Source organism: Pan troglodytes, chromosome 15, assembly GCF_028858775.2.
Source record: "Pan troglodytes isolate AG18354 chromosome 15, NHGRI_mPanTro3-v2.0_pri, whole genome shotgun sequence".
Taxonomy (NCBI): Eukaryota; Metazoa; Chordata; class Mammalia; order Primates; family Hominidae; genus Pan; species Pan troglodytes.
This window is the reverse complement of record NC_072413.2, coordinates 9,579,701-9,607,467: the sequence shown is the minus strand read 5'-3', so window position 1 is coordinate 9,607,467 and position 27,767 is coordinate 9,579,701. Positions and strand designations below refer to the sequence as shown.

The 27,767-nt window shown below is 43.1% G+C and overlaps 1 long non-coding RNA gene across 1 annotated transcript in view; it reads right to left on the bottom strand.

The window, feature by feature from the left end:
• Positions 1-530: 530 nt before the first annotated feature.
• The window catches only part of LOC134808403 (uncharacterized), a 48,291-nt gene continuing 21,054 nt past the window's right edge, over positions 531-27,767 (bottom strand). Inside the window, exon 3 of the long non-coding RNA XR_010151293.1 lies at positions 531-902. This is a non-coding gene — a long non-coding RNA (uncharacterized LOC134808403). The remainder of the gene's footprint in view (positions 903-27,767) is intronic.

Here is a 27,767-nt window from a genome sequence, read left to right as displayed (position 1 = left end):
CCTTAAATGGAAATGGGCTAAATGCTCTGATTGAAAGACGCAGGGGGGCAAGATGGATAAAGAACCAAGACCCATTTGAGTATGCCGTCTCCAAGAAACCCATCTCACATGCGGTGCCATACATAGGCTCAAAATAAAGGAATGGAGAAAAATCTTTCAAGCAAACGGAAAACAGAAAAAAGCAGGTGTTACACTCCTAGTTTTGACAAAACGTATATACCAATAAAGATAAAAAAAGACACAGAAAGACATACAAAGGTGGTCCTGACCTTTGATAAATCTCATTATTGCTTGATACCAACCTGGGCTATCTTTATTGCCCAAATCAATAGGATAATTTGCTGAGGTTGTGGAGATTCTCCCCTGCAGAGGTTCCCTGATCTCCCAAAATCTGGTTGAGATCTAAGGTTGATTTTGCTGTACAACTCCTTTTCTGAAGTTTTACTCATTTCCAACAAAGAAGGCAAGTTTTCCTGCTTCCATGATGATGGAGAGCAGGCACCTCCTTTCCTGAGTTTCAGCTTGCTTCTGACAGGGAAGGTGAGGGTAAGTTTTTTTCCAGCTTCTAAGATGGCAGAGAACGATCACCAGCCTGAGCCTTATTTCCAGGTAAGTAGCTGAATTAGAGTTTTGTCTTAAAATTTTTCCTTAATGACTAAAATTTAAGATTACTCACCAGCTGCTTTTAATTTCTGCTTTTAATTTCTCCTTACCATTAGAACACTCAGTAATCATATGAATTGTGCATTTGTTGTTTTGCTTAACTCTTTTTGTTTGTTTATGCTTGGGGTTTTATTGTTGTTGTTTCACTTTTCTCCCATCTCTTCCTGACTTCGTCAAAACCAAAGGAATGTTCCAAATTGTGGGGAGCAAGGCCTCTGAATTGGCTAAAACTCCTATGGCTGCAAAAAAACAAACAAATAAACAACAACAAAAAGCATTCCAGTTAGCAGGAATTATGTTTTAAACCTTTTTTTTTACGTAAGTGGTCTCATCTACATAAAAAGGTCATCCTTTTGCTAGCCAAGGCCAAACTGAAGGAGTAGTGGTGGTGACCCAATGTGAAGATTCTGCCCTGTTCACTACAGAAACCTGAGTTTGGTTCCTAAGTCTAGTTCTTTCTGTTTGATATTTGTGTTACTTTTAAACGTCAGCAGTTTGCCCCAGCTATGATGTGGTAGTAAAAGATTCAAAAGGGTTTTCTTTACAAGTTCTATGATTGAAAGCTTAATTAAAAGCAAATTTCTTTTTTTTTTAAATTATACTTTAAGTTCTGGGGTACATGTGCAGAACATGCAGGTTTGTTACATAGGTATACACATGCCATGGTGGCTTGCTGCATCCATCAACCCATGATCTACATTAGTTATTTCTCCTAATGCCATCCCTCTCCTACCCCCCACGCTGACAGGCCCTGGTGTGTGATGTTCCCCTTCCTGTGTCCATGTGTTCCCATTGTTCAACTCCAAGTTATGAGTGAGAACATGTGGTGTTTGGTTTTCTGTTCTTGTGTTAGTTTGCTGAGAATGATGCTTTCCAGCTTCATTCATGTCCCAGCAAAGGACGTGTATTCATCCTTTTTTTATGGCTACATAGTATTCCATGGTATATATATGCCACATTTTCTTTATCCAGTCTATCATTGGTGGGCATTTGGGTTGGTTCCAAGTCTTTGGTTTTGTGAAAAGTGCCGCCATAAACAGACAGGTGCATGTGTCTTTATATTAGAATGATTTATAATTTTGGGGGTATATACCCAGTAATGGGATTGCTGGGTCAAATGATATTTCTAGTTGTAGATCCTTGAGGAATTGTCACACTGTCTTCCACAATGGTTGAACTAATTTATATTCCCACCAACTGTGTAAAAGCGTTTCTATTTCTCCACATCCTGTCCAGCATCTGTTGTTCCCTGATTTTTTAACGATAGCCATTCTAAGTGCTATGAGATTGTATCTCATTGTGGTCTTGATTTCCATTTCTCTAGTGACCAGTGATGACGTGCTTTGCTTCACATGTTCGTTGGCTGTATAAATGTCTTCTTTGGTAAGTGTCTGTTCATATCCTTTGTCCACTTTTTGATGGGGTTGTTTGTTATTTTTTCTTGTAAGTTTTTTTTGTAGATTCTGCATATTAGCCCTTTGTCAGATGGATAGATTGCAACAATTTTCTCCCATTCTGTGGGTTGCCTGTTCACTCTGATAATAGTTTCTTTTGCACTGCAGATACTGTTTACTTTAGTTAGATCCCATTTGTCAATTTTGGCTTTTGTTGCCATTGCTTTTTGTGTTCTGGTGATGAAGTCTCTGCCCATGGCTCTGTCCTGAATGGTATGGCCTAACACAAGGACATTTCTGTGCCTGAGTGCTATACCACCCAAAGTAATTTATAGATTCATTGCTATCCTCATTAAGCTACCATTGACTTTCTTCATAGAATTAGAAAAACTACTTTAAATTTCATATGGAACCAAAAAAGAGCCCACATAGCCAAGACAATCCTAGGCAAAAACAACAAAGCTAGAGGCATCACAGCACCTGACTTCAAATTATTCTACAAGGCTACAGTAACCAAAACAGCATGGGGCTGGTACCAAATCAGATCTATAGACCAATGGAACAGAACAGAGGCCTCAGAAATGACACCACACATCTAAAACCATCTGATCTTTGACAAACCTGACAAAAACAAGCAATGGGTAAAGGATACCCTATTTAATAAATGATCTTGGGAAAACTGGCTAGCCTTATGAAGAAAACTGAAACTGGGCCACACCCATACACCTTAAACAAAAATTAAGTAATATGGATGAAAGAGTTAAATGCAAGACCTAAAACAATAAAAAATCTAGAAGAAACCTAGGCCACCAACCTCAGGGGAAATGTACCTGTAGTGAAATGCATGGTACAAACACGCATTGCCTGCTTCCTTGAGTGGGTGACGTTGATGGCTAGTCCAATCACTCCAGGCACACCCTTGCAAACGTGGCTGGTTCCTTTTTGAGCCAACTTGGCTTTGCCCGGCATGCACAAGTCAGTGCAACAACTGTGACACAAATGGAGCCATACAGAGAAAATGAGCAGCAGGCTCAGGAGCAGGGTGTGCGCTGCCTTGGGGGCTCCAGTCCATGCCTCAGGGCTCATATGGCACTGCGGGCTTCTTGGATGCAAAGAGGCAGACCATAGGCCATCTTCAGGAGGCCTTTATGTTGAAGTGCAGAAAGCAGCCAGGATTACCACCTGTGGGACTCGGCCTTTTGTGACCCTGGCCTGACAGAGTTTGGCCCAAGGCAGGACAAGCTCACTCAGAGCAACGTGTCAGTACCTGGGGCCTGTGCATGCCAGGCAAGGCCAAGCTGGCTCAAAGAGCAACCAGCCACCTCTGCAAGGATGTGCCTGGAGCAAGTGGACCAGCCACCAACCTCACCCACTGAAGGAAGCCAGGATGGCCAGGTTTCCACAGCCTGAGTGGCTGCCTCCTGATGGCTGATGGAGCAGAGGCCTGAGGAAAAGCAGGTGGCATGTTTAACTCTTTAATCTATCTTAAGTTAATTTTTGTATAAAGCAGATGGCACCGGTCCATGCCTCGGGGTTCATATGGCACTGTGGGCCACAGAAGGCTGAGTCCCCTGGGTGGTAATCCTGCCTGCTTTCTGCACTTGAACATAAAGTCTTCCTCAAGACGGCCTGTGGTCTACTTCTCGGCCCCACCTTTAGGGTAGAAGAACTGATGTACCACGTCTGACAGTGAGTGAGGTTGGCGGCTGGTCCACCTGCTCCTGGCACACCTTGCAGAGGTGGCTGCTTGCTCTTTGAGCCAGCTTGGCCTTGCCTGGCATGCACAAGCCTCACTGCAACAAGTGTACAACAAATGGAGCCATAAAGAGGAAATGATCAGCAGGCTCAGGAATGGGGCGTGCACTGCCTTTGTGGCTCCAGTCCACGCCTCAGGGCTCGTATGGCACTGTAGGCTTCTTGGTCGCCAAGAAGCAGGCCACAGACGGTCTTGAGGAAGACTTTATGTTCAAGTGCAGAAAGCAGCCAGGATTAGCACCCAGGGGACTCGGCCTTCTGTGGCCCTGGCCAGAGGTAGAATTTGGCCCAACACACTACAAGCTGACTTGGAACAGCATATAGGTAGCTGGGGCCTGTGCATGCCAGGCAAGGCCAAGCTGGATCAAAGAGCAAGCAGCCACCTCTGCAAGGGTGTGCCTGGAGCAGGTGGAGCAACCACCAACCTCACCCACTCAAGGAAGCAGGGATGGCCAGATTCCTACAGCCTGAGGGGCTGCCTCCTGATGGCTGATGGAGCAGAGGCCTGAGGAAAAGCAGATAGCACTGTGGCCCTACCTGTAGGGTAGAAGACCTGGTGTACCCCGACCGGCAGCAAGTCAGGTTGGTGGCTGGTCCACCAGCTCCAGGCACACCCTTGCAGAGGTGGCCGGTTGCTTTTTGAGCCAGCTTGGCCTTCCTCAGCATGCACTAGTCAGTGCAACAACTGTGACACAAATGGAGCCACACAGAGAAAATGAGCAGCACGCTCAGGAGCAGGGTGTGCGCTGCCTTGGGGGCTCGAGTCCATGCCTCAGGGCTCATATGGCACTGCGGGCTTCTTGGTTGCAAAGAGGCAGACCACAGGCCATCTTCAGGAGGCCTTTATGTTGAAGTGCAGAAAGCAGCCAGGATTACCACCCGTGGGACTCAGCCTTTTGTGGCCCTGGCCTGACAGAATTTGGCCCAAGGCAGGACAAGTTCACTCGGAGCAACGTGTCTGTACCTGGGGCCTGTGCATGCCAGGCAAGGCCAAGCTGGCTCAAAGAGCAACCAGAGCATCCATTCTGGTGGATGAGCCAACCACATGGCCAGCTTCTGGGTGTGGGCACAGTGCCACATCTTTCTGATATATCCCACCACCACTGAAGAGACAGCCTGGAGAGAGTGCAAGAGGAAGGCTGAGAAGGATGAGATGGTGAGTGCTGGCTTCTTTCTGACCCTCAGCACACCCCCAGGTGGTGACCATCAACCTTTAGGGGTGGGAGAGCAAGATTGATGGCTTCAAATACTTCCCCAAGAAGATGGACACAGGCCACTCAGCTCAACCTCACAGCCAATGAGTTGACATGCAAGCAGATGACAGTGACAGGCTTTTAGAAAGAGCTTCAGAAGGCGGCCAGTTTTTCTTCAGCCTCAGCCAGGCCTTGGAACTTGACTAGGCCATCCACTTCTCCAGAGATGCCTTCAAGAACATCAGTGAGCTCCTTGCCAATCCCTTCAGGAAGGACCTGGACCCAGCCATGGACCTGTTAGTGCTGTCTCAGGGACACCAGACCAACATCCTGGACATCATCCTCATACACAAGGAAGCTCTTACCACAGTCACGGAGAACAGGCAACATGTGGCAGAAGGGAAGACAGAGGTACAGAGGCTGATGGCATCATTATCACAGGAACAGAATTTCTTTGGCCACTTTGGCTGAAATTCACCACTTCCATCCAATCCACTCAAGCGAGAGACTTGAAATCACAGTTGGAGCATTTCTTGCAACAGGAGATACTATTTTTTCAAAAAGTCACCTAAAGTTTGATAGTGTTGAATGACTAGCTATTCGATTGTGGACTTTTTCCAGTTCACGGGTACTTTCTACAGCAGAATGATAACAGTATCAAAGAGCTAGTGCCAGCTATCAGTGGTAGTACAAGGATGACTTTGTGCTCAACTGAAACCCAGCTGAATATAGAATTGTGTAGGAAAGTGTTAATATGGTGATAGAATAGAAACAGTAGCAAATGAACTAAATCATACTATGAATGCCTACAATACCATTATAACTTTTTGAAGAATGATAATACCACTTACTTTATTGCATTTTGAAGTAGGAATATTTTAGTGGATATGCTATAGACCTGAAACCATATAAAGAATCCCAAAGAAGCTGGCTGGATAAAGCCTGCTACGGATGTCTTTATACTCAAAGACTGATGAGGCAATTCGAATATGTGCCCACCAAATCTCATGTTGAGTTATGCTTCCTAATGTTGGAGGTGGATCCTGGTATAAGGTGATTGAATCATGAAGGCAAATTTCTCATGAGTGGTTCAGCACTATCCCCTTGGTACTGTCCTCACAATCATGAGTGACTTCTCGTGAGATCTGGCCACTGAAAACTCTATATCACTGCCTACTCTCCGTGATTTCCTCTTGCCATATGAGACAATTCACTCTTTCATTACCTTGCACAATGATTGAAAGATTTCTGAGGCACCCCCAGAAGCAGAAGCACTAAGCTTCCTGTCCACTCTGCAGAACCATGAGCCAATTAAACCTCTTTTTCAAAATAAATCTTACCAAAAATGGCAAATGAGGACTGGAGCATTGCTATAAAGATACCTGAAAATGTGGAAGCAACTTCGGAACTGGGTAATGGGTAGAGGTTGGAAGAGTTTGGAGGACTCCAAAGAAGACAGACAGATGAGAACATTTTTGGATCATCTTAGAGACTGGTTAAATGGCTGTGACAAGAATGCTGACAAAAACATGGACAGTGAAGGCCAGGCTGAGGGGGCCTCAGATGAAAATAAGAAGCTTTCTGGAAAATGTCTCCTTTTTGGATATGGAAAGCTTACACAATGCCTGTACCATCATTGTACCTTAGACACAGTGAACTTGCTTTTTATTTCAGAGACTCGTAGGCAAAAGAGAATGTAGCCTTGACCCAGATGAGACTTTGGACTTTGTAACTTTGAGTTAATGCTGAAATGAGTTAAGGCTTTGGGAGACTTCTGGCAAGGCATGACTGTATTTTGCAATGTGAGAAGGACATGAGATTTGTGGGGTCAGGGACAGAATAATACGGTTTTTCTCTATGCCCCTTCCAAAACTCATGTGAAAGTACACTCCCTAATGTTAGAGTCGGGGCCTAGGTGGAAAAAGCTTTAATCATAAAGGAGTGGGAGTGGATCCTTCACAAATGGCAAAGCACCAAGCCCTTAATGCCATCCTCCTGATAGTGAGTGAGTTCTCATGAGATCTAGTAGTTTAAAAGGCTGTGGAACCTCTTTCCTCTCTCTGTCTTGTTCCAACTTCTGCCATATGAAACATGTCATTGCCGCTTGGATTTCCGGTGTGGTTAGGAGGGGCCTGATCAGTGTGGGCCTGGTCAGTGGACCTAGGTCAGTGAGGACTATTTAGTGGGATCGTGGTCAGCAGGGGTCTGCTTAGAGAGGGTCTCATTAGTGGGGTCTAGTAGTGGCGGTTTTGGTGAGTGGGGACCTATTGGCTGCCAGTTGTTTGGTGTCTGGTCAGTGCAAACCTGGGCTGTGGGGCTTGATCAGTGGAGACCTGGTCAGCTGGGGCTTAGTGCTGGCCTGGTCAGCATGGGCTGGGGCACTGGTGACCAGGTCAAGGGGTGCTATTCAGTGGAGGACTGGGCACATGGGACCTAGTCAGCAGACCCTGGTGGGCGTGTCCTCATCAGTGAGGCCCTTGTCAGTGGGGCCCTGGTCAGGGCAGCCTTGTCAGCGGGACCTAATCTGTAGCGTCCTGGTCAGAGGACTTGGTCAGTGGTGACTTTTGTAGCACTGGTCTACAGGGTGACCTGGTCAGCGGGGATCTCAGCATTTGGTGCCAGTGCAGTGGGGTCTACTCACTAGGGTCCCAGTCAGGGGCATCTGGTGACCTTAGGCCTGGTTATTAGGGGCCTGATCAGTGGCAACCTGTTCCCTGGAGGCCTGGTCAGTGGGGCCTCAAGTTTGGGGCCAGGGAATGAGGTCATGATCAGTGGAACCTGATCAGTGAGGCCTTGTCAATAATGACCTAGTCAGTGAGGACTTGTCAGTAAGGACTTGGTCCGTGAGGCCTTGTCAGTAAGGTCCTGGTCAGTGGAGTCCTTGTCATTGTGTGCCTGGCAGTGGGGGCCTTGTTAGTGGGGCCTGGTCATGAGGGTCTAATCAGTGAGGGTGTCATCAGGGAGGACCTGATGTGCGGGGTCTTGTCAGCAGGGACCTGGTCAATGTGGGCTGCTGAGCACTGCTTGGATAAGCCAGGTGCAATGTGCATTATTGAAGGCCCTGTGGACAGCTGGGATAGCCCAGTGATGCCCAAGGGCCTAGTCAAAAGTGGACAAAGCACGTGTTTGGATGGACCTGGGAGATCCTGCTCAGAGATTCTGACAGGACAAAGGTAAAGGAAGGGCCAGAGTGGCTGCAGAGATGGTCACAGTCTATGGGCTGCACAGGATGAAGGAGGCCAGGGAACAGGCAGGGTGGGCAGTTGGGGTTCAGGGAGAGGCAGGTGCATGCTGGGAGGTCAGACCCTGTGAGGGCTTTGGGGGCGTCAGGTTGGGTAGGCTCCAGGCACTCTCACTCACATAGGATTCCAGAACACTGCTACAAGGCTCTGAGTGTTTGTCCCTCACGTAGGATTCCAGAACACTGCTGCCATTGTCTGAATGTTTGTCCCCCACATAGGATTCCAGAAGCCTGCTGCTGGGGTCTGAATGTTTGTCCTCCATCTAGGATTCCAGAACACTGCTGCGAGGGTCTGAATGTGTGTCCCTCACATATGATTCTAGAACATTGATGCTAGGGTCTGTATGTTTGCCCTTAACATATGATTTCAAAACACTGCTCCTGGATTCTGAATGTTTGTCCTTCACATAGGAATACAGAACACTGCTGCTGGAGTCTGAATGGTTGTCACTCACACAGAATTCCAGAACACTGCTGTGAGGATCTGAATGTTCGACCCTCACATGGGATTCCAGAACACTGCTGCGAGGGTCTAAATGTCTGTCCCTCACATAGGTTTCCAGCACAATGTTACAAGGTTCTGAATGTTTGTCCCTAACTTAGGATTCCAGAGCACTCCTGCTGTGCTCTGAATGCTTCTCCCTCACATAGGATTCCAGAACACTGCTACGAGGATCTGAATGCTTGTCCCTCATATAGGATTCCAGAACACTTCTGCTGTGGTCTGTATGTTTGTTCCTCACATAGGATTCCAGAATACTCCTGCCATGGTCTGAATGTTTGTCCCTCACATAGGATTCCAGAACATTCATGCTGGGGTCTCAATGTTTCCCTTAACATAGATTTCAGAACACTGCTCTTGGGGTCTGAATGTTTGTCGCTCACATAGAATTACAGAACACTGCTGCTGGAGTCTGAATGTTTGTCAGTCACATAGAATTCCAGAACACTGCTACAAGGGTGTGAATATTTCTCCCTCACCTAGTATTCCAGAACACTGTTGCAAGGGTCTGAATGTTGGTCCGTCATATAGGATTCCAGAACACTGATGCTGTGGTCTGAATGTTTGTCCCTCACATAGAATTCCGGAACACTGCTACAAGGGTCTGAATGTTTGTCCTTCACATACCATTCCAGAACACTGCTGCCGTGGTCTGAAAGTATGTCCCTCACATAGGATTCCAGAACACTGCTACTAGGTTCTGAATGTTTTTCCCACACCTAGGATTCCAGAACACTTCTGCTGGTGTCTGAATGGTTGTTCCTCACGTATGATTCCAGGACACTGCTACGAGAGTCTTAATGTTTGTCCTTCACATAGGATTCTAGAACACTGCTCCCGTGGTCTGAATGTTTGTCCTTCACATAGCATTCCAGAACACTGCTGCTGGGGTCTGAATGTCTGCCCCTCAAATCAGATTTCAGAGCACTGCTGCTGGGGTTTGAATGTCTTTCCCTCACATAGAATTCCAGAATATGGCTGGGAGGGTCTGAATGTTTGTCCCTCACATGGGATACCAGAACACTGCTGCGAGGGTCTAAATGTCTCTCCCTCACATAAGATTTCAGGACACTGCTACGAGGTTCTGAATGTTTGTCCCTCACAAAGGATTCCAGAGCACTCCTGCTGTGGTCTGAATATTTGTCCCTCACATAGGATTCCAGAACACTGCCACGTGGGTCTGAATGTTTGCCCTCACATAGGATTCCAGAACACTACTGCTGGGGTCTGAATGTTTGACACTCACATAGGATTCCAGAACACTCCTGCTGTGGTCTGAAAGTTTGTTCATCACATAGGACTCCACAACACTGCTAAGAGGGTATGAATGTCCCTCACATAGTATTCCAGAACACTCCTTCTGTGGTCTGAATGTTTGTTCCTCACATAGGATTCGAGAACACTCCTGCTGTGGTCTGAATGTTTGTCCCTTACCTAGGATTCGAGAACATTCACGCTGGGATGTAAATGCTTGCCCTTAACATAGGATTTCAGAACACTGCTCCTGGGGTCTGAAAGTTTGTCCCTCACATAGGATTCCACAACTCTCCTGCTGTGGTCTGAAAGTTTGTACCGCACATAGGATTCCAGAACACTGCTGCTGTGGTCGGAATGTTTTTCTGTCACATAGGATTCCAGAACACTGCGGCTGGTTTCTGAATGTTTGTCCCTCACATAGGATTTCAGAACACTGCTACGAGGGTCTGATTGTTGGTCCCTCACATAGGATTCCTGAACACTGCTGCTGGGCTCTGAATGTTTGTCCCTCACATTGGATTGCAGAACACTACTGCTATGGTCTGAACGTTTGTCCGTCACATAGGATTCCAGAACGCTCCTGCTGTGGTCTGAATGTTTGTCTGTCACATAGGATTCCAGAACACTGCGGCTGGGGTCTGAATGTCCCTGACATAGGATTCCAGAACATTGCTATGAGGGTCTGAATGGTTGTCTTTCACATAGCATTCCAGAACACTGCTACGAGGGTCTGAATGTTGGTCCCTCACACAGGATTCCAGAACCCTCCTGCTGGGGTCTGAATGTTTGTCCCTCACAAAGGATTCCAGAACACTGCTATGAGGGTCTGAATATTTGTCCCTCACATAGGATTCCAGAACACACCTGCTGTGGTCTGAATGGTTGTCCCTCACAAAGGATTCCAGAACACTCCTGCTGTGATCTGAATGGTTGTCCCTCACATAAGATTCTGGAACACTTCTGCTGTGGTACGAATGTTTGTGTCTCACGTAGGATTCCAGAACACTGCTACGACGGACTCAATGTTTGTCCCTCACATAAGATTCCAGAACACTGCTGCTGGGGTCTGAATGCTTGTCCCTCACATACGATTACAGAACACTGTTGCTGGGGTGTGAATGTTTGTCCCTCACAAAGGATTCCAGAACACTGCTATGAGGGTCTGAATATTTGTCCCTCACATAGGATTCCAGAACACTCCTGCTGTGGTCTGAATGGTTGTCCCTCACATAGGATTCCAGAACACTCCTGCTGTGGTCTGAATGGTTGTCCCTCACATAAGATTCCAGAACACTTCTGCTGTGGTACGAATGTTTGTGTCTCACGTAGGATTCCAGAACACTGCTACCAGGGTCTCAATGTTTGTCCCTCACATAAGATTCCAGAACACTGCTGCTGGGGTCTGAATGCTTGTCCCTCACATACGATTACAGAACACTGTTGCTGGGGAGTGAATGTTTGTCCCTCACATAGGATACCAGACCACTGCTGCTGGGGTCTCAATGTCTGTCCCTCAAAAAGGATTCCAGAACACTGTTACGAGGGTCTGAATTTTTGTCCCTCACTTAAGACTGCAGAACACTGCTTCGAGGGTCTAAATGTCTGTCCTTCACATAGGATTCCAGAACACTGCTACGAGGGTCTGAATGTTTGTCCTTCACATAGCATTTCAGAACTGCCATGGTCTGAATGGTTGTCCCTCACATAGTATTCCAGAACACTGCTATGAGTGTCTGAATGTTTGTACCTCACATAGGATTCCAGAACACTGCTATGAGGGTCTGAAAGTTTGTCCCTCACATAGGATTCCAGAAGACTGCTGCTGGGGTCTGAATGTTTGTCCCTCACATCGGATTCCAGAACACTGCTGCTGGGGTTTGAATGTCTGTCCCTCACATAGAATTCCAGAAGACTGCTGGGAGGGTCTGAATGTTTGTCCCTCACATAGGATTCCAGAACACTGCTACAAGGGTCTGAATGTTTGTCCTTCACATAGGATTCCAGAACACTCCTTCTGGGGTCTGAATGTTTGTCCCTCACATAGGATTCCAGAATACTCCTGCTATGGTCTTAATGCGTGTCCCTCACATAGGATTCCAGAACATTCATGTTAGGGTCTGAATGTTTGCCCTTATCATACGATTTCAGAACAGTGCTCCTGAGGTCTGAATGTTTGTCCTTCATATAGGATTTAAGAACACTCTTGCTTTGGTCTGAAAGTTTGTCCCTCACATAGGATTCCCGAGCACTCCTGCTGTGTTCTGAATGTTTTTCCCTCACATAGGATTCCAGAACACTGCTACGAGGGTCTGAATGTTTGTCCTTCACATAGGATTCCAGAACACTCCTTCTGGGGTCTGAATGTTTGTCCCTCACATAGGATTCCAGAGCACTCCTGCTGTGGTCTCAATGTTTGTTAATCACATCAGATTCCAGAACACTGCTACAAGGGTCTGAATGTTTGTCCCTCACATAGGATTCCAGAATACTCCTGCTATGGTCTTAATGCTTATCCCTCACATAGGATTCCAGAACATTCATGTTGGGGTCTGAATGTTTGCCCTTATCATAGGATTTCAGAACAGTGCTCCTGAGTTCTGAATGTTTGTCCTTCATATAGGATTTAAGAACACTCCTGCTTTGGTCTGAAAGTTTGTCCCTCACATAGGATTCCCGAGCACTCCTGCTGTGTTCTGAATGTTTTTCCCTCACATAGGATTCCAGAACACTGCTACGAGGGTCTGAATGTTTGTCCCTTACATAGGATTCCTGAGCATTGTTTCCGTGGTCTGAATTTTTGCCACTCACATAGGATTCCAGAACAGTGCTACGAGGGTCTGAATGTTTGTCCCTCACATAGGATTCCAGAACACTTCTGCTGGTATCTGAATGTTTGTACCTCACATAGGATCCCAGAACACTGCTGCTGAGGTCTGAACGTCTGTCCCTCACATAGGATTCTAGAACACTGCTGTTGGGGTTTGAATGTGCCTCACTTACAATTCCAGAACACTGCTGCGAGTGTCTGAATGTTTGTCCTGCAGATGGGATTCTAGAACACTGCTGCGAGGGTCTAAATGTCTGTCCCTGACATAACATTCCAGCACACTGCTACGAGGTTTTGAAATGTTTGTCCCTCACATAGGATTCCAGAACACTCCTGCTGTGGTCTGAATGTTTGCCCCTCACATAGGATTCCAGAACATTCCTGCTGTGGTCTGATTGTTCCTCACATAGGGTTCCAGAACACTGCTACGAGGTTCTGAATTTTTGTCCCTCACATAGGATTGCAGAACACTGCTACAAGGGTTTGAAAGTTTTCCCCTCACATAGGATTCCACAACACTACTGCTGGGGTCTGAATGTTTGTCCCTCACATAGGATTCCCGAGCACTCCTGCTGTGGTCTGAATGTTTTTCCCTCACATAGGATTCCTGAAGACTGCTGCTGTCACTATAGTCGTTGCGAGTGTCTGAATGGTTGACCTTCACCAAACACTAAATATCCTGCCCCTTTAGTCTTGGACTTTCCAGCCTCCAGATCTGTGAGCAATAATCTCTGTTGTTTATGAATTACTCATTCTAAAGTATTTTGTTATAGTAGCCTAAAGAGACTAAGAGAGCATCACCTGTCCTGTCACCTCATCACCGCATTACTAAAGCTATACTAACAGCAGTCACCTTTAGTGGGTGCTTCATGCATGAGAATAAAGGGAAAAAAATGCAAGGCATACTAAAATCCAAAAAAAGAAAAAAATACAATTTGTGTCAACAGAGCAAGCTTCAGAAGCAGACAAAGATATGATTTTGGAATTTTTTTTAAACCTCTGGAGAATATGCTAAGGGCCTAATGAATGAAGTAGACAGCATTCAAGTGTAGATGGGTAATGTAATCAGAAAGACAGACATCGTAAGAACCTTCAACATAATGTAGTGGTAAAAAATGTGGTAAATAACTGAAGAATACCTCCGATGGCTTATTAGTAGACTGGACTCTGCTGAGTAAAGAATCTCTGAGCTTGAGGATTTATCATCAGAAACTTCGAAGACTACAGAAAAGAAACACTGAAAAGAACAGAAGATGATATCCAAGACTGTGGGACAACTACAAAAGGTGAAACAGAGTAATGAGAATACCAGGAGGAGAAGAAATAGAAGAAAGTTCTGCAACAACCATGTCTGAGAACTTCCAGTATTAATGTCAGACACCAAACCAAAGATCCAGGAAGCTCCGAGAACACCAGGCAGAATAAATGCCAACAACCTACACTTGGACATATAATTTTCAAACTATATGAAATAAAAGATAAAGGAAAACTCTGAAAGAAACCAGAGGTGGGGCAGAAAACACCTTACCTACAGAGACACAAAGATAAGAACTGCATTCAACATTGCAGAAACTGTGAAAGCAAGAAGACAGTGAAATGAAAAATTCAAAATGTTGACAGAAAAAAAACCACCAACCTTAGTTTCTGTACCCACTGAAAACACCCTTCAAAAGTGAAGGAGAATTAAGGCCTTCCTCAGAAAAATAAAAATTCAAGAAACTTGTTGCCAGGAGACCTGTCTTGCAAGAAATGTTAAATGAAATTCTTTAGAGGGAAACAAAAGATATATAACTGAAACCTGGATCAACATTTTTTTAAAAAGAGCATTAAAGAATTGTGGTACAATAAAAACCTATGTATTTATTCTTAATTGATCTGACCAAGAAGTTCATAGACAATAAGAAATACACACAGATAGATTATGTATGCTTATACACAAGTTAAATGAGTAACACTAATACAAGGAATGGAATGGAAGGATGGGAGGGAGGAATTGTGGTACAATAAAAACATGTATTTATTCATAATTGATCTGACCAATAAGTTTGTATATAATAATAAATACACACAGATAGATTATGTATGCTTATACACAAGTGAAATAAGGAATAATAATACAAGGAATGGAATGGAAGGATGGGAGGGAGGAATCAGGTGTTTTCTTTGTTAAGCAGGTAGTCAACCGTGAAGTGGGATAGTGTTATCTGAAAGTGGACTTGAATTGGTTGTAAATGTATATTGAGGAATTAGGTGTGTTCTTTGTTAAGCAGGTAGTCTTATTTGTGGGATAGTGGGATAGCGTTATTTGAAAGTGGACTTGAATTTGTTGTAAATGTTACTGAGGAATTAGGTGTTTTATTTGTTAAGCAGGTAGTCTTATTTGTGGAATAGTGGGATAGTGTTATTTGAAAGTGGACTTGAATTGGTTGTAAATGTATATTGCAAATTCTGTGGCAACTAGTTAAAAAAAAGTTTTAAAAAGAGAAGTACATGCTAAGAAAGACAGGGAAAATGTAGTCATCTAAAATCATCAATGAAAAATGCAAAAGGCAGAAAAAGAGTGGTAGACAAAAGAATGGAGACTGAGGAGAATGAATAGAAAACAGTAACAAATATAGTAGATATTAATCCAATGATATCAATAATCACTTTGAATGCTAATGGTATGAATGTACCAATTCAAATATAGAGATTGTCAGAGTCTATCAAAAGACAGACACATCTTGTTTCACTGCACTTTGCTTTATTGTGTTTTGTGACCATGTGTTTTACATATTGAAGGTTTGTGGCCACCCTGCAATAAGCAGGTCTCACTGGCACCATTGTTCCTACAGCACGTGCTCACTTCACGTCTCTGTGTCACATTTCGGTCATTCTCACAGTATTTTAAGCTTTTTATTATTGAATCTGTTATAGTGATCTGTAATCAGTGATCTTTAATGCTACTGTTGTCATTGTTTTAGGAACCACAAATCACACCAGGATAAGACAGCAAACAATTGACAAATGCGTTTGTTCTGACTGCCCCACCAATGGGCCATTTCTCTTTCTCTCTCTTTTTCTCAGGCTTCTCTTTATTAATATTAAAATGTGGCCAATTAATAACCCTACAATAGCCTCTATATGTTCAAGTGAAAGAAGAGTTGTATGTCTGTCACTTTAAACCAAAAGGAAGAAATAATTAAGCTTAGTGAGGAAGGCATGCTGTAAGCAAGACAGGCCAGTAGATAGACCTCATGCAACAAACACTTAGCCAAGTTGTGAATGCAAAGGAAGTGTCCTGGAAAGAAATTTAAAGTACTACTCCAGTGAACACATGAATGATAAAAAGCTAAACAATCTTGCTGCTGTTACGAAGAAAGTTTAATTGGTCTAGATAGAAGATAAAAAAAAAAAAAACAAAAAAAGTCCATTAAGCCTAAGCCTAACTCTCTTTTTACTTTTTTTCTTTTTGAGACAGAGTTTCATTCTTCTTGCCCAAGCTGGAGTACAATGGCGTGATCTTGGCTCATCGCAACCTCTGCCTCCCAAGTTCAAGCCATTCTCCTGCCTCAGCATCCCGAGTAGCTGGGATTACAGGCATGCACCACCACGCCTGGCTAATTTTTTGTATTTTTAGTAGAGACGGGGTTTCTCCACGTTGGTCAGACAGGTGTCGAACTCCCGACCTCAGGTGATCTGCCCGCCTCGGCCTCCCAAAGTGCTAGGATTACAGGTGTGACAGCCACCGCACCCGGCCTCCCTTCAATTCTATGAAGACTTAGAGAGGTGAGGCAGCTGCAGAAGAAAAGTCTGAAGCTAGAAGAGCTTGTTTCTTGAGGTTTAAGGAAAAAAGTCATCTCCATAACTTAAAAGCGCAAGATAAAGCAGCAAGTACTGATGGAAAAGCTGCGGAAAGCTATCTAGAAGTTAATTGATTAAGATGGCTACACTAAACAGATTTGCAATGGAGACAAAACAGCCTTCTACTAGAAGGAGATGCCATCCAGGATGTTCCCAGCTAGAGAGGAGTTGATGCCTGGATTTAAGGCTTCAAAGAACATGCTGACTCTTTTGTTAAGGCCTAATGCAGTTGGTGATGTTAACTTGAAACCAATGATGATTTACTATTCTGAAAATCCAAGGGCCCTGAAGAATTATGAAAAAACACAGCTCTGCCTGTACCCTACAAATGGGAACAAAGCCTGGATGACAGACTATCAGTTTACAAATATGGTTTACTGAATATCTTAAGCCCACTGTCGACAACTACTGCTCAAGAAATAAGATTCCTTTCAAAGTATTACCACTCACTGACAATGCCGCTGGTAGTCAAGGGCTTTTACAGAGATGTATAAAGAGCTGAATATTGTTTTCATGCCTACTAACCCAACATTCATTCTGGTGCCCTTGGATCAAATAATAATTTCAACTTTCAAGTCTTATCACTTAAAAAATATATTTCATAAAGCTATAGCTTCTCTAGAAAGTGATTCCTTTGATGGATCTGGACAAAATAATTGAAAACCTACTGGAAACGATTCACCATTCTAGATGCCATTGAGAGCATTCATGATTTAAAAAAGAAGATCAAAATAGCAACATTAGGAGAAGTTGGGGCTGGGCTTGGTGGCTCACGCCTGTAATCCCAGCACTTTGGGAGGCAAAGGCACGTGGATCATGAGGTCAGGAATTTGAGACCAGCTTGGCCAACATAGTGAAATCCTGTCTATACTATAAACACAAAAAAAATTAGCTGGGCCTGGTCGGGGGTGACTGTAATCCCAAACACTTGGGAGGCTGAGGCAGGAGAATTGCTTGAACACGGGAGGTGGAGGTTGCAGTGAGCTGAGATCACATCACTGCACTCCAGCCCAGGCAAGACTTCATCTCAAAAAAATAAAAGAGAGAGAGAGAAGTTGGGAAGATTATTCCAACCCTCACTGATGACACAGGGGTTCACGACTTCTGTGGAGGAAGTAACTGCAGATATGGTGGAAATAGGAAGAGCACTAGAATCAGAGACAGAGCCTGAAGATCTGGTGAGACTGCAGCAGCCTCTGGAGAAAACGTGAGAGGATGAGTTGCTTCCACGGATGAGCAAAGAAAGTGGTTTCTTGAGATGAAATCTACTCGTGGTGAAGACAGTGTAAACAATGTTGAGATGACAACAGATTTAGAATAAACTTGGTACAGCAGAAGGAAGGCTTGATAGGATTGAACCCAGTGATTTACAATAATACATAAACTTAGTTGGTACAGCAGTATGAAGGTTTGACAGCATTGAATCCAATTTTGAAAGTTCTACTGTGGGTAAAAAGCTATCATCGTATGCTACAGATAATTCTTTTGTGAAAGGGAGAGTCAATTGACACAGCAAACTTCAATGTTGTCTTATTTTAAGAAATTGCCACAGCCACCCCAACGCTCAGCAGCCACCACCTTACATTAAGGTAAGACCCTCCATCAGCAAGAAGACTGAAACTTGGCCAGGTGTAGTGGCTCACACCTGTCATCCCAACACCTTGGGAGGCCAAGGTGGGTGGATTGCTTGAGCCCAGGACATCAAGGCAACATGGCAAAACCCCATCTCTACAAAAAAAATACAAAAATTAGCTGGACACAGTGGCATGCACCTGTAGTTCCAGCTAGTCAGGAGTCTGAGGTGAGGGTTTGATTGAGCATGAGGTTGAGGCTGCAATTACTCCAGCCTGAGCCACAGAGTAAAACCCTGTCACACACACAAAAAAAGATTGCAGCCTTCTGAAGGCTCAGATGACTGTTAGCACTTGTTAACAATAAAGTATTTGTAAATTAAAGTGTGCATACTTTGTAGACATATGCTATTGCACACTTTATACAGCACAGTATAAACATACTTTTACATGCACTGGGAAACCAAAAGAAATTGTATAAAACTTTATTGCAGTGGTCTGGAACCAAACCCACATATATCTCTGATGCATGGCCGTCCTGTATTGTACACTTAAAAAAAATACTTAAGAGGGTATATTTTATGTGAAATGGTCATCTCATTTTTTTTTTTTGAGACGGAGTCACACTCTGTTGCCCAGGGTGGAGTGCAGTGGCACAATCTCGGCTCACTGCAAGCTCTTCCTCCTGAGTTCACACCATTATCATGCCTTAGTCTCCCGAGTAGCTGGGACTACAGGTGCCTGCCATCACGCCTGGTTAATTTTCTGTATTTTTAGTAGAAACGGGGTTTCACTGTGTTAGCCAGGATGGTCTTGATCTCCTGACCTCGTGATCCACCTGCCTTGGCCTCCCAAAGTGCTGGGATTACAGGCATGAGCCGCCACTCCCGGTCTCATTTTTTAAAAAGGGTGAGAATGAGAAATATATGGGGAGTGATTGTGAAGTTTACGGCATTATTTGTTGTGATGAGTCCTGGGGCGAATATTTATCTCTATACTCATTAAGATGTATATATTTGGTGTCACACGCCTGTAATCCCAGCACTTTGGGAGGCCGAGGCAGGTGGATCATCTGAGGTCAGGAGTTCGAGACCAGCCTGGCCAACATGGTGAAACCCTGTCTCTACTAAAAAAATACAAAAATTAGCCAGGCGTGGGGGCGCACGCCTGTGATCCCAGCTACTCAGGAGGCTGAGGCAGGAGAATTGCTTGAACCTGGGAGGCGGAGGTTGCAGTTAGCTGAGATCGTGTCACTGCACTCCAGCCTGGGCAACAAGAGTAAAACCTCCGTAACACACACACACACACACACACACACACACAAGGTATATATTAAATATGTGTAATTTTTGTGTGTCAACCACACCTTAGCTTTATTTTATTTTTTTGAGACAGAGTCTCGCTCTGTCACCCAGGCTGGAGTCCAGTGGCGTAATCTCGGCTCACTGCAAGCCCCACCTCCCAGGTTAACACCATTCTCCTGCCTCAAGCTCCGGAGTAGCTGGAACTACAGGCACTCGCCACCACGCCCGGCTAATTTTTTGTATTTTTAGTAGAGATGGCGTTTCACAGTGTTAGCCCGGATGATCTCGATCTCCTGACGTGATCTGCCTGCCTTAGCTTCCCAAAGTGCTGCGATTACAGGTGTGAGCCACGGCGCCCAGACAATTTTTATTTTTTTGAGACAGATCCTCACTCTGTCACCCAGGCTGGAGTGCAGTGGCACTATCTTGGCTCACTGCAACCTCTGCCTCCCATGTTCAAGCAATTCTCCTGCCTCAGTCTCCCGAGTAGCTGGGAATACAGATGCATGCTATCACGCCTGGCTAATTTTTTGATTTTTAATAGAGATGAGGTTTCACCATGTTGGCCAGGCTGGTCTCAAACTCCTGACCTCATGTGATCTGCCCACCTCAGCCTCCCAAAGTGCTGGGATTACAGGTGTAAGCTACTGCACCCGGCAATTTTTAAATATATATAATTAAAAATTAATAAAAAACAGGTATTTGCAAGTTTCTGTTTTGTTATATGCTTATTATTCTTTATCTTTATGTCAGGTTGCTGTGTCAATACACTTAGAAGATCATAGTTTCTAAATTGAAATACAAATAAATATGTCTGAAATTTTTTCTTTTTTCTTTTTTTTCGAGATGGATTCTCATTCTGTCACCCAGGCTGGAGTGCAGTGGTGCAATCTCAGCTCACTGCAACCTCTGCCTCCCAGATTCAAGTGATTCTCCTGCCTCAGCCTTCAGCGTAGCTGGGATTACAGGCACCTGCCATGACACGCAGCTAACTTTTATATTTTTTTTTTCTATTTTTAGTAAAGACAGGGTTTCACCATGTTGGTCAGGGTGGTCTCCAACTCCTGACCTCAGATGATCCTCCCGCCTCAGCCTCCTCAAGTGCTGGGATTACAGGTGTGAGCCACTGTGCCTGGCCTGGAATTTTTTTCTAAAATTTACATTTCTGAGTTAAGAATGCTTAAAATATTATAAAAACAGAAGCACAATTCATTATGTGTTTCATTAATTACCTTTATTAAAAACAACACAATTATATTACAATAGGACAAAAAATGTTTAAGCAAATGAAAACGAAACCATGACATACCCAAACTCAGGAGGAGGCAACAAAGGCAGTGCTAAAGGGAAGCTTACAGCTGCAGATGCTTAAATTAAAAAGAAGAAAGATCTCAAACCCATGTTAAAGGGAAGCTTCCAGCTGCAGATGCTTAAATTAAAAAGAAGAAAGATCTCAAACCCTTGCTAAAGGGAAGCTTATAGCTGCAGGTGCTTAAATTAAAAAGAAGAAAGATCTCAAATCAATAACCTAACATTACACCTGAAGGAGGAAAAAAAAACTAATGACATACCAAGCAAAAGGAAGAAAATAACAGATTAGAGCAGAGATAAGCAGAATAAGACCAGAAAAAAGGAAAAAAAACACTGAGTTTGTTTTTTTAAAGATCAATAAAAATTTTAAAACTCACAGCTATATTAAGAAAAAAGAGAAATCTCAAATAATAAAATCATAAATAAAAGAGGTGACAGTACAACAGATGCCACAGAAATGAAAAAGATTACAAGAGACTAATGTGAGCAAGCATATGCCACAAAACTGGGCAACCTAGAATAAATTTATAAATTCCTAGAAACACAAACCACTATACTGCATCACGGAGAAATAAAAAATCCAAAGAGACCTGTAACTAGTAAGAAGATTCAACCAGTAATCAAAAACCCCACCAAAAAGAAAATTCCAGGTCCAGATAACTTCACTGGAGAATTTTACCAAACATTTCAAGAAGAATTAATGCCAATCCTCTGCAAAATCTTCCAAAAATGTTCAGAAACCAGAAGGGGACATTCCAATCCATTCTATCAGGTCAACATTTATCTGGTTCCAGAGCCTGATGAACACCTTTTGTAATAAAAACACTCAAAGAATTAGTAACATATGGAATCTCCTCAGTAAATAAAGATTATACATGAAAAGCTCACAGCTAACATCATACTCAATGGTGAAAAACTAAAATATTTTCCTCTAGGATCAGGAATAAGATAGCAACTTCTCTTCCTGCCACTTCTATTCACCACAGCACTGGAATTTCTACTTAGAATAATTAGGCAAGAGAAAGTAATAAAAAGCATGCAAATTGGAAAGGAAAAAGTACAAAATTTTGTTCACAGACAACAGGATGTAATGTGTAAAAATTCTGAAATTCCACAAAATACTGGTAGAATAATGAAATTCAACAAAGTTTCAGGATATAGTAACACACTCAAGTCAGTTTCATTTCTATAAACTAACAATGAACAATCTGCAAATAAAATTTTAAAAAGAGGCCATGTGCAGTGGCTCACAGTTTTAATCCCAGCACTTTGGGAGGCCAAGGCGGGTGGACCACCTGAGGTCAGGAGTTCGTGACCAGCTGGGCCAACCCCATCTCTAATATAAATAGTAAAACTCTATCTCTATTAAAAATACAAAAATTAGCTGGGCATGGTGGCAGACACCTGTAGTCCCAGCTACTTGGGAGGCTGAGGCAGGAGAATTGCTTGAACTTGGAAGTTGGAGGTTGCAGTCAGCTGAGATTGTGCCACTGTGCTCCAGCTTAGGAAACAGAGTGAGACGCAGTCTCAAAAAAAAGAAAGAAAGGAAAGAAAGAGAGAGAAGGAAAAGAAAAGAAAGAGAAAACAAAAGAAATTTTTAAAAAGAATGACATTTGGCCGGGTGCGGTGGTTCATGCCAGCAATCCCAGCAGGTTGGGAGGCCGAGGCGGGCAGATCACCTGAGGTCACAAGTTCAAGACTAGCCTGGTCAACATGGAGAAACCCTGTCTCTACTAAAAATACCAAAAAGTTAGCTGGGCGTGGTGGCACGCACCTGTGATCCCAGGTACTTGAGAGGCTGTCATTGGAGAATTGCTTGAATAAGGAAGGTGCAGGTTGCAGTGACCTGAGATAGTGCCACTGCACTCCAGCCTGGGAGACAGAACAAGACTCCATCTCAAAAAAAAAATAATAATTACATTTACAACATTAAAAAAATTAGAAATTAGCTTAACCAAGAGGGCAAAAGATTTGAACACAGAAAACTACAAAACACTATTGAAAGAAATTAAACACAAATAAATGAAAAGAAAAGCTGGGTTTGCAGATTAGATGATTTCATCTTGGAATGATGTCAACACTACTCGAAGTGACCTAGATTCAATACAATCCTTATAAGGATTCCAATGACATTTTTGATAAACAGAAAAACCTATCCTAAAATTCATATGGAATCTCCAGGGCCCATGAATAGGCAAATCGATCTTGAAACAGAACAAAATTAAAGGTCTCAAAACAATTACAAAACTGCAATAAGCCAAAAAAAATGTGGTCATGGCATAAAGACACTCTTGACACACTTATGGACCAACACAATAGAGACCTCAGAAACCAACCCTGGTATATATGGTCCGATGATCTTCCACAAGGATGCCAAGACCACTCAATGGCAAAGCACAGTTTCTTCAACAAATGGTGTTGGGAAAATTGTATATCTACATGCAAAACAGTGAAGTTGGACTCTTACCTTACACCACGTTAAAATTAATTCAAAGTGAATTATAAACCTAAATGTAAAACTAGAACTATCAATCTCCTAGGGAAAACAAATTTGGAAAATGCTTTATGACGATGAATTTGTCAATAATTTTTAGGATATGACATTAAAAGCTCAGGCAGTAAAAGCAAAAATATATCAAACCTAAAAACTTCTGTACCTCAAAGGTCACAACCAACAGGGTAAAAGGCAAACTGTAGAATAAAAGAAAATACCAGTTGAGTGTCCCTTATTTGAAATGCTTGGGATGTGTTTCAGATTTTGTAATATTTGCATTATTCTTACTGGTTGAGCATCTCGAATTCAAACACCTGAGTCTGCGATGCTCCAATAAGCATTTCCTTTGAGTGTCATGTTGGCACTCAAAAAGTTTCAGACTTTGGAGCATTTGGGATTTCAGATTTTTGGATCAGAGACATTCAACCTATAGTTGCTCATCATGTATCTCATAAGAAGTGAACATACAGAATACGTAAAGAACTCCTACAGAGAGACCACCAGAAGCAGAGAGGAGCAAACAGATTTTCACACTAGGGCACCTCCTATCTCTCCTGGATTCCAATTAGGGCAGAGTAAGTGCTAGTTCTCTGCCAACCTAGGATTAGGCCCTGCAGCTGCAGTGAAAGTAATCACAGAAGAAAACTAAGAAATAAAAAATGGAGAAAGTGAGACATCAAACTAGAATTACTAGAAACCCCTAGGAAGAAGGAAAAAACAAAACAAAACAGAAAAACAATCAAACCAGTTAATTAAACCTTGGTGTGACCAGAAGATCAGGGTTTCCTAAAGGAGTGGAAATTTATTGACTTGAAGAGGATTTATTGATTACTGATTTGAAGAGGAAGAAAAACCATGAATGGTCTAAAGCAAAAGCCTAGTGTCTGAAGAAGTCAGTAGGGTGAAAACAAGAGCTGGCCAGAATGTCCACAGATGGTGACAAGTTTGCAAAGCCTTTACTAGACTACTTGTGAGGCTAACTAGAGGCCAAAGAGCCAACACTGCCCCTGTCCTTACAGAGAGACCCTACACAGGATTCCCAGATATACATGGAAGGACAACATCTTATCAGGTCCTCTCTGTGCAGATGTGGTTATCATTCCAAATAATGAGCTCCAGCACCAAGACTGTTCCATCCTCAATTGCTTTGAGTGGGCAATGTAGGCTCTCCACACACGAGGTACATGTAGGTTCCTTTGGTACCCAGATGGGAGCCGTGAAACACAAACCTTCCATGGTCAGGTCCGTATCTGTTTCCTGCCTTTTCCCCAGCAATCCCCAGGCCTCAGCAGCAGTGGTCTACCTCTGCTGATTCTCATTCAGAATCTAAACTTAGAAACAATTAGAACCTAGACCCCAATTCTACCTGAAAGTAACAGAATAACATAATCTATACCCTGCAGCATGACTGTTTGCCCAACGTAATGAGGATGAACTGAGAGATAATGAAAGACCATGACCCTGGCCCAAGTAACAAGAATGAACTGTGAGATAAATGAATGATCATGACCAAAAATCCCCACTACAACACAACAACAAAATAGAGTGATTAAAAAATGGACAAAGAACATTTATCCAAAGATGCAAAGATGATATACAAATAGCCAGCAGATACATGAGATATATGAGAAGATGTGTAACATCACTAGTCATTAAAGAAATGCAAATAGAAACCACAATGGGACATCACTTCTAACCCAACAGAAAGTGACAAGTGCAGGTGAAACTGAAACCCTTGAACACTGTTGTTGGAAATATGAACTGGCTCCTCAAAAAAAAAATAAATAAAATGACCATATGATCCAGCCATCCAACTTCTACAGAGACAGAATAACTAGTAGCAGGACCTCCAACAGATATGTGCACACCTGTGTTCACAGGAGCATTACACAGCCACAAGGTGGAAGAAACCAAAACGTCCATCCAGGAATAGATGGATAAACAAAAGGATATATATATATAGAGAGAGAGAGAAAAAATATATATATATGAAGAAATATTATTCAGCCATAGGAAGAAAATCCTGACACATCTGACACATAACATGGAACCTACTTACAAAACAACAAATATTATATAACCCTAGGTATATAAGCCAAAGTTTTAGAAACACAAAGTAGAATAGTACTTGCCAGGAGGTGGAAGGAAGGGGAAATTAATAGTTGTTGAATGGGTATAGAGTTTTCCAAGATAAAAAAAAAATCTAGAAATCTGCTACACAACACTGTAAATATTCTTAACTCTACAAAACTGTACACTTACAACTGGTTATGATGGTAAATTTTAAGGTATGTGTTTGTTACCAAAATTCGAAATAATAAATTATTTATAAAAAATGAACTTTTTTGACACAGGATCTTACTCTGTTGCCCTGGCAGGAGTGCAATGGCATGATCACAGCTCATTGCAGCCTCAACCTCCCAGGCTCAAGCAACCCTCCCACCTGAGCCTCCCGAATAGTTGGGACTACAGGTGCACACCAAGATGTCAGGCTAAAGTTTGGTTTGGTTTTTTTGTAGAGAGGGTTTTCCCATGTTGCCCAGGCTGGTCTCAAACTCCTAGGCTCAAGCAATCCACCTCCCTTGGACTCCCACACAGCTGAGATTACGAGCATAAGCCAACATGCCCAGCCTATAAAAAATTATTTCAAAAAGCCAAAAGATTAATCAAACTGGAATATTTAGAAATATTTAACCCAAAAGAAGTTAGGAAAGAATATATAGAAGATCAAAAGACAGACGAAGGCCAGGCATGGTGGCTCGTGCCTGTAATCTGAACACTTTGGGAGGCCAAGGTGGGTAGGTTTCTTGAGCTCAGGAGTTCAAGACCAGCCTGTGCAACACGGCAAAACTCTATCTCTACAAAAAATATAAAAATTAGCCAGGTGTGGTGCCATGCACCTGTAGTCCCAGCTACTCAGGGGGCTCAAGTGAGGATTGGTTGGGCCTGGGAGGCAGAGTTTGCAGTGAGCCAAGATTGCACCATTGCACTACAGTCTGGGTGACAGAGCAAGACCCTGTCTTAAGAAAAATAAACAAACAAATAGAAAATAAGTAGAAAAATGGCAGACCTAAATCCAACCTTAGCAATGATTAGTTACAATGTAACTGGACAAATACTCTACTTAAGACAGAGACTGCCAGACCTGAGAGGAAGGCAAGACCCAACAATATGGCATCCACAGAGACATAATTTAAACATAAAGACACAAACAAGTATGAGAAAAAATATGCTATGCAGACACTAATCATAAAAATATGCTATCCAGACACTGATCATAAAAAGCTTCAACAGAGATGTTAACACTAGATGAAAGAGGCTTCAGAGCAAATATATCACCAGAAATAAACACGGTAATTTAATAAAAATAAAAGAATCAGAGAGGATGATGTTACAATTTTAAATTGTGCCTCAAAGTGCACACAAATTACACACACACACACACAGAGCCTCAAAGTATGTGAATCAAAAACAACAGAACAAAAGCAGGAAATTGACAATCCAAAATTATAGCTGGTGAATTAATACTGCTCTCTCAGTAACTGACGGAACAACCAGATAAAAATATAGGAAAAATATGGATCTAAACGACAAAATCCTGACCCAAATGGTACTTGGCAGTACCAAGATAGACTGTATGTCGATCGATTGAGAAAAGGTTCAAGCCTGAAATAGTATACAAAGTATGTTGTCTGAACACTTGAAATTAAATTAGAAACCAACAACAAATTGATATCCAGAAAAGCCTCAAATGTCTGAAAACCAAGTAATAAACTTTGAAATACCCTGTGAGTCAAAAAGTATTCACAAGGGGAACTGGAATGTATTTGGAACAAACTTGTTATAAAAATCTCATTTCTGGTAGACTAAAGGTGACAACTTCTTTCCTGCTCCTCTCTCTGTGAGGACCAATTCCCCTTAAACCTTGACCAGACTACTGACTTATTTGGCCAACAGAAGGTGACAAAGGTGGTATTTGGGGACTTCAGAAACCAGGCTGAGAAAACAGAACACTTATCCAGGAGAAAGCCAGTCACCAGGCAGGAAATCCCACTCCCCTGAGACCTCATGATGGAAACCACATGGCCAGTCCATGACTAGCTACATGCATTGACATCCCCCACTGAGCCTCCAGCAACACCGACTCCCAACAACTAGTGAGCCTCCAGCAACATCCACTCCCAACCACTAGTGAGCCACCCTGCACACCACCCCACTGTGCTTTCACACAATCCAGCTTGGCTGCAACTGTGTGTGAGATGAGCTGACCACCAAGACTCTCTAAGCCAAAAAACAAGTAATAACGAGTTGTTTTAAGCTGCCAAGTTTTGGGGATGGTTTCTTCAGAATAGATAACTGGAACAGAATATGACAGGTGGAAATGAGCTGCTGTGGTAATCAGAAGCTACAAT